The sequence below is a fragment of the Triticum urartu genome, chromosome 2, assembly GCF_003073215.2.
Source record: "Triticum urartu cultivar G1812 chromosome 2, Tu2.1, whole genome shotgun sequence".
Lineage (NCBI taxonomy): Eukaryota > Viridiplantae > Streptophyta > Magnoliopsida > Poales > Poaceae > Triticum > Triticum urartu.
The window spans coordinates 492,999,824-493,007,708 of NC_053023.1; the positions used below are offsets into that span (position 1 = coordinate 492,999,824).

Sequence of the window (7,885 nt, forward strand, 5' to 3'; positions counted from 1 at the left end):
TTAAATAACCCACAAACTTCATCCACATAGATTAGGTGCAAATCAGGATGTAATGTTCCATCACCTGTGAAAGGATTAGCTAGCAGTTTCTCTATCATATCCGAAGGAATTTCAAAGTAAACATTTTCAGTAGGTTCGGTAGGTTCAGGAGCAACTCTTTGCCCTACTGGTCGGGGTGAAGATACCCTGAACAAGCCCCTCATAGGATTATGTTCCATAGGAACAAGTGACAGTAAATTTCAACACACTATATAAATTTTCCTTACCAAATTCCACCTACCAAAGGCGCCTCACTCCCCGGCAACGATGCCAAAACAGAGTCTTGATGACCCACAAGTGTAGGGGATCTATCGTAGCCTTTTCGATAAGTAATAGTGTCGAACCCAACGAGGACCAGAAGGAAATGATAAGCAGTTTTCAGTAAGGTATTCTCTACAAGCACTGAAATTATCGTAACAGATAGTTTTGTGATAAGGTAATTTGTAACAGGGTAACAAGTAATAAAAGTAAATAAGGTGCAACAAGATGGCCCAATCCTTTTTGTAAGCAAGGACAAGCCTGGACAAACTCTTGTATAAAGGAAAGCGCTCCCGAGGACACATGTGAATTATCGTCAAGCTAGTTTTCATCACGTTCATAGTAGCTCATACGTTCGGTCTTTGATAATTTGGTATGTGGGTGGACCAGTGCTTGGGTACTGTCCTTACTTGGACAAGCATCCCACTTATGATTAACCTCTATTGCAAGCATCCGCAACTACAACAAGAAGTATTAAGGTAAACCTAACCATAGCATGAAACATATGGATCCAAATCAGCCCCTTACGAAGCAACACATAAACTAGGGTTTAAGCTTCTGTCACTCTAGCAACCCATCATCTACTTATTACTTCCCAATGCCTCCCTCTAGGCCCAAACAATGGTGAAGTGTCATGTAGTCTACGTTCACATGACACCACTAGAGGGATGACAACATACATCTCATCAAAATATCAAACGAATACCAAATTCACATGACTACTTATAGCAAGACTTCTCCCATGTCCTCAGGAACAAACGTAACTACTCACAAAGCATATTCATGTTCATAATCAGAGGGGTATTAATATGCATAATGGATCTGAACATATGATCTTCCACCAAGTAAACCAACTAGCATCAACTACAAGGAGTAATCAACACTACTAGCAACCCACATGTACCAATCTGAGGTTTGGATATAAAGATTGGATACAAGAGATGCAACTAGGGTTTGAGATGAGATGGTGCTGGTGAAGATGTTCATGGAGATTGACCCCCCTCCCAATCTATCCCTAATAATAAAGCACAGATTGACTCCGTGGGTTCACCGTCACAATACGCTTTTTTCCGTGAATTTACGTTTTTAGTTTTTTTCACCTATATTATTTTCTACGTGCGAGCCGGTACTATTCGTCATAATAATAAAGCAGGGACCGTCGTGCAGTTTTACAAAAACAACCCTGGCGTTTATGTGAACCAACCCGCAGTCCAATTGATCAAAGTCAACCCAAACAGCCACACGACCCACAATCCAATCCCACCTCTTGCGCGCCGCGCACTCCTGCCCCGCCCCGCCGCCGGTTCCCGCCTCGCCGCCGGTATCTGCCCCGCTGCCGCGCGCCGCCAACCCCGCCCCTACCCCTACCCCTACCCCAAGTCCCCCCACCCTCACAGCCTTCCATCGCCAGCGACACTCGACGCTGCGGCCATTGCCGGCTCCCCCAACCCCTGCTACCACGGCGCCGTTGGGAATCCTCCCCGCCACCTGTTGGAACCGCCCGCCTGGCTCCCGCTGCGAACATCACCGCCACCTCTCTGTCGATTCCCACCCCAGCGGATGGTCCCCTCACCTGCGCTCGCATCCTCAGACTTTGACCAAAAACAAGCCGGGATCCGATAGTGCCCCACAGTTCGCCGGAGTTTCATCGGCCGGTTCTACGCTTCAGGTATGTGGACAAGGAGGCTTGAAATCATGGTCTTTGTTCTCTGGCAACCTGCAGTTCATTGGTGACAAATTGATTTTTGTTGCAATGGTTGCTAAATCCTACGAGGGCCTACAGGTTAACTCTTGCAATTTTCTTTTACCAAGCGTAGTAGCTATCTTTAATTTGCAACTGATTTTACTTATGGTTATAGGATTTGCAGTAAAAGTGACGTCATCTATTTGTCTGCATATATACAATGGAAGAAAAATCCGGAGGAAAAATCTTTAAGGCCGGCAGGGAAATTAATTAATCAGCGGCATCCATGCTTGGATTTAATTTTGGGTCAACATTGGATTGCTTATCTCTGGTTTTTGTCTTCGGTGGCTGAACAACGCATCTCCTCCTGTCATCGTGTTGCTCTCTGCTCTCTGTCATATTCTCTTATTTTTGTTGTGCTACATGTGCAGGTGTTTGAGGCAGGAAGGGTGATTAGAATCGATGAGGAGCAGCAAGAAGCAGCAACCATTGCCGGCCTAGCTGCTTATAGGGACAACCAGACGGTGTATTAGTGTCTCGATCTAATTCATTTAACCACACATATCATCCATGGATTGGAGAGAGTGAGAGGCCCAAGATAATCCACTTGATATTGCAGGTATAATGGTGCAATTCACACAAATGAACAAGCTTAACAAGATTGCGTGCAAGGTACTCAAATGATTTGAATTTCAAGCTCTTCTTTTTTCTTGGTTACCAGTCTGTAGTAGATGATAAATATTGGTGCTCACTTCCTCTGCTATAATCAGATTTTACAGAAAACTAATAGCTGGTTTCATTGAACAGATCTTGCATGGTTTGCTGCTTATCTAATAGTTAGTTTGGTATGTCTTTGAGAAACAGTAGGCATTCTTACTAGATGTATTTAATTTTTGTGTTTTTGATAATGTACACAACCATGGCATTTTTCTAGAATATTGTTGCTTTCACAATAATAAGTTTGATAACGTTCATAACCATGGCATTCTTACTATGATGTAGCAATGCGCAGGCTAGCTAGGTGTAGCTAATACAATAAGTTTGCTTTTCACTTCAGAATTCAGAGGAACTCAACGTTTGTTTTATAGTTCAAACCAATTACTGGTATATTCCAAAATGATATTGTCTCGTGGTACTAGGTTATCAAAATATAATCTTCACCATGGCCAAAGGTAAATTTCATTCAGGGTATTAGTTTGTTTCATCCACCAAGACAAACAACTGGTGGTATATGGCGATGAGATGGGCTTCTTCAGCTCTTTATTTGGCAGTTCTCTTCTCGATTCCCCTCTCTGTTGTGATGAAATTTCAGCAACACAAATTTGTGGTCTTGTCAGGTAATCATGCTGATTGAGAAAGAAATGGTACCCCGGGACTATGTATTGTACTAATATTCAGAAAAATGTATGTTTGTATCTCTTTCAGGTCTGTGCTAGCTATTTCTTTGAACGATAGACAATATGTGCAAAAGGATGATGCCCATACGGCTAAATTTCTCTTTTGTAGGTTTAATAAAATGGTCTTCTGTGGGCTACAAACCAAAGCTTGCTTGCATACACTCTGGTACTGTGCTGAGTAACCATCAGTTGCTGAATCCATTCTCTTGTGAATACTACTACTGTATCTCTCTCATCTCTTGTGTTGAGTGAGCGCTTGCGACGGGACATAAAAGAACAAAGAGCACATGAAGTGTACAAATGAAGTCACAATGAGCTAATGTAGAGCGGCCGACGATCAGATGATTTCGGGTCCGTGCTACCTATTTCTCATTTTAAGCTATTCCTTCAGGACACATGATTACACTACATTACAAGCTGAAAAAATGTGCAAAGTCGAAGTTGGTACTAAAGCGGATTGCTCTTTTTGATCTGCAAACAAATTTCAGTCGTAATATGTGCCATTCAAATTTCAGTCATAATATGTGTCATTCAAGTAGAAACACAAACTAGGACGTGCAAGATTTGTTTTTCCCGTTGCAACGCACGGGCCCTTTTACTAGGATCGACTTTGTCGGGTTCACCGTCACAATACGCTTATTCCTGTGAGTTTACGCTTTCACTTTGAATTGAAAACATATACGCGAGATGGTACTAAATTTGTTTCGAATGCGAGGTGGTACTAAATTTGTTTCGAGATAAAGGATTCGGCTGTTACACGCGTCACCCGTCTGGGCCTGGGCAGCGTCAATGCTAATGGGTAATGGGCCTTTAGAAACCTCCTCTCACGCCTTTTGTCCTTTTTCTCTTCCACGCGAGCAAGGAGCAACAACACTCGGGCTTCGTGGACGGCGCGAGAACTCGCGAGCGAAGAGGCTTTCGACGGAGCTTGGAGAAGAACGCGGCAGCGGTCGGCGAGGTGGTTCAGAGCTTGGGCATCCATGGCGTTGGGGCTCCAGTAGAGAAGAAACGAGGGGGGGGATGAGCAAAGAGGGGAGGAGGAAAACAGAGAAGGGTCGGTACTCATCTGCTTACCCTGAGGAACTGCGACTGGGGTCCATGTGAGGAGCTCCGTGGCTGCCTGCTGTGTGCACCGGTTGGGCCACACCGGGCTGAGGCCGGCCTTCGTTGGGGGAGTGGAGGAAAATAGGCAATGGAGGCGTCGGAGTTGGAGGCGGGTCAGAGAGCCAGCGGATGATAGACGCACCATGGTCCACCGGCTGCAGGCAGGTGAGCGGGAGACGGGAGGCTCGCTGGTGGACGAGCATGGCGGGTGCGCGGTTGCGTGTGAGGCAGCCGGCTACAGGGGCATGCAGGCGGCGGTCGGGCACAGTGGTTCGGCGAGGCGTTGGGCAACATGATGGGTGTGGGCGGGGCACGCTATCCGGGCGAGAGGATGGGTAGGAGGGAGGCGGGGGGAGGTGGTCGTCTCCGGCGCCGTGCGGCTGCCCTGTAGTCAACACAGACGCAGCGGCCGTCCATGGCGGCTTAAGTAGATATAGGAGGACGACGAGGAGCTTGTGAGGGCCAGCAGCGCCGACAGGTTCAAGCTCTCTGTATAGAGGAAAAGAGAGAGGGAGAAGAGGAGAGGAAGAAGGCAGAGTATGCACACTACATATCATACATGGATTTCATACACAGCTAGCAAACTCACGTACTCCCTCCAGTCCTTTTTAGTTCGCATATAAGATTTATCTGAAGTCAAACGTCATAAACTTTGACCAAATTTATAGAAAAAAATACCAACATTTAGAATGTGAAATCAACAACATTAGATGCGTCATGACTTTAGCTTTCATATTGTATAAATTTAGGGAGTACCTAGAACTCATCTAGATGAGACGTAATTTGGTCTCATTCACCTGAAAAACAAGAATGGATACAACCCATGTCAGCACACACGCATCTTAGGGCATCTTCAGCCGCGCCCCCAACAGGGCCCCCCAGGCCACTTTTTTGGCGCCGGCGCCGAAAAAACGGCCCAGTTCGCGCCCCCGAGGACGCCGAAAATCGCTGGTCGGACCTTTTTTCCCGCCCGGCGGTCAACAGGCCGAACCCGCGCGCTGGGGAGCAGTTGGGGGCTCCGGCGCTAGGGAAAAAGCACAGCCTGGCCCACAACCGCACAGGGGAAAGTCAAGGTTTTCTTCCCCGACTCGCCTCGCACCCCCCGCGCCTCTGGCCACCACTAGCTTATATTCCCGGCGACGGCACCGCCCTACTCCGCTAGATAGCCATTCCCCGCCGGAAAATAGCAGCGCTTCGCCGCGGCAGCCCCTCCCACAGCAGCTGGGCGTTTCCGGCCGCGGAGGCGCGGTTTAACGGCGGGTACACGCCCACCGAGCGCAAGGTGTTCGGCGTTTTGCCTGCTCTCGGCGATGGACTCGGATGAGGAGGAAGAGCTCGCCGCGCTGCTGGAGGAGGAATGCCGCGGCCGACGTCTCAGGAAGAAGAGCATCTCATGGTGCTCGCCGCCCTCGCCCAGCTGCTGTGTGAGCAATGAAAAGCTGCAGCGAGGTGGCTCGGCGCCGGGGCGGATGAAAGCAAAGAACCGGCATCGTCTCCAAGGCTACTGCATGCTCTACTCCGACTACTTCGCCGATGCTCCACTTCATGGCGAGAGAACATTTCGGCGCCGTTATCGGATGAGCCGAAAGCTCTTCCTCAGGATTGTGAATTCCATCCGGGAGTTCGACAACTACTTCAAGTGCAAGATGGATTGCACTGGCGCTCTTGGATTCACCTCCATCCAGAAGTGCACGACAGCGATGAGGATGCTTGCATATGGAGCTCCCAGTGATTCACTCGACGACTATGGGCGCATGGCCGAGTCCACCAGCATAGAGTGTTTCTACAAGTTCTGTCGGGCAGTGGTGGCAGTGTTTGGGCCACAATACTTGAGAACACCCAATGCGGAAGACACTGCTCGGATCCTAGCCCAGAATGCAGCAAGAGGATTTCCCATTTGGTTGGCAGGGGATGTACAAAGGCGCCAATGGCGGTTGCAGTGTGGTACTTGAGGCGATAGCCACACATGACCTCTGATTTGGCACTCCTTCTTTGGTATGCCAGGAACTCACAATGACATCAACGTGCTGCAGTGCTCTCCTGTTTTTGCCAAGCTCGTTGAGGGTCATTCTCCTCCGGTGAACTTCGAGATCAATGGGCACCAATACAACAAGGGGTACTATCTAGCTGACGGCATCTATCCGAGATGGTCGACATTTGTGAAGACGATCTCAAACCCTGTGCCAGGAGGCAAGAACGCCTGGTTTGCGAAAGTTCAGGAGGCTTGCCGGAAGGATGTCGAGCGGGCATTTGGTGTGCTCCAATCTCGATTTGCTGTTGTTCGGTACCCCGCTCAGACCTGGTCGAAAGATCAAATGTGGGAGATCATGACTTGCTGTATCATCTTGCACAATATGATCATCGAGAGCGAGCAAGAAGACCCAGTGTTTGAAACTAAACCATACTACAGGCAGGGTCCTCTAGCCGAAGTTGATCACCAGCTACCGGCAACTTGGACTGCCTATCTCAGTATGCGTCAGGAGATCCGAGACCCACAGGTGCATCATCAACTGCAGAAAGATCTTATTGAGCACCTATGGAGGCTCAAGGGGGACGCCGTGTGATGAAATGAGAGTTTTATTTGTTGAACTATATAATTTGTATCGAACTATTTGTTGTTGTACTATTTTGTTGAAGTATTTGATTTTTCTGTGATGAAATATGTGATAAGAAATAATTGTGTTGATAATTGAACGCCGAGACACGGCGAAACCACGCCGAATATGGGCCTATTCTCGCCCATATGGGCCCTTTATTCGCCGAAATTGGGCTACAAAGTGGGCCAATTTCGGTGCCTGGAGGCGAGCTGGGGGCGACGACTGGGCGCAAAACCGCCCCCAGTGCCGATTGTATCGCCGACTCGCCTCCAGGGGGCGATTTTTTGCCCCTCCTGGGGGGCCAACGGCTGAAGATGCCCTTATAGCATCACATCCAATGGCTATATAAAAGGTGAATGAGACCAAATTAAATCTCATCTAGATGAGTTTAGCAAAACTGATAAATTTAACATTGTAGATGTTAATATTTTTTCATATAAATATGGTCAAACTTTATAAAGTTTGACTTCAGACAATCCTTATATGCAGAGTAAAAAGGACCGGCGGAAGTATATGTATGCACGGTAAGTACGCACTCATGCAGTGATAAGAATTGTATATGACCGCCATCGAAGAGGAGCTGGTTCCGCCGGCCGCGGCAACGTCTTGAAGAGTAGTCCTTTTTTGAATGTCCGCGTGTTGGTGAGGAGCTGCCCCATTCTGAATTTTGCATGATAGTTTCTGCAGCAACATGGGATTTCCTCATGACCATCAGAATACATGTTCACGTACGGATTTCTACCGGACCATCAACACTCAGAACAATATATATGCATGCATGCAGAGAACAATTATACAAGTTTTTT

The 7,885-nt window shown here is 47.8% G+C and overlaps 1 long non-coding RNA gene across 2 annotated transcripts; it reads left to right on the forward strand.

The window, feature by feature from the left end:
- The first annotated feature begins 1,512 nt into the window (after positions 1-1,512).
- On the forward strand, positions 1,513-3,519 carry LOC125538144. Of its 2 annotated transcripts, none has more exons than XR_007296260.1 (2): positions 1,513-2,080; positions 2,157-3,519. It is a non-coding gene; the product is annotated as an uncharacterized LOC125538144 (long non-coding RNA). The 2 variants fall into 2 exon arrangements; XR_007296261.1 differs by having other exon boundaries at positions 1,513-1,966.
- Positions 3,520-7,885: the final 4,366 nt, after the last annotated feature.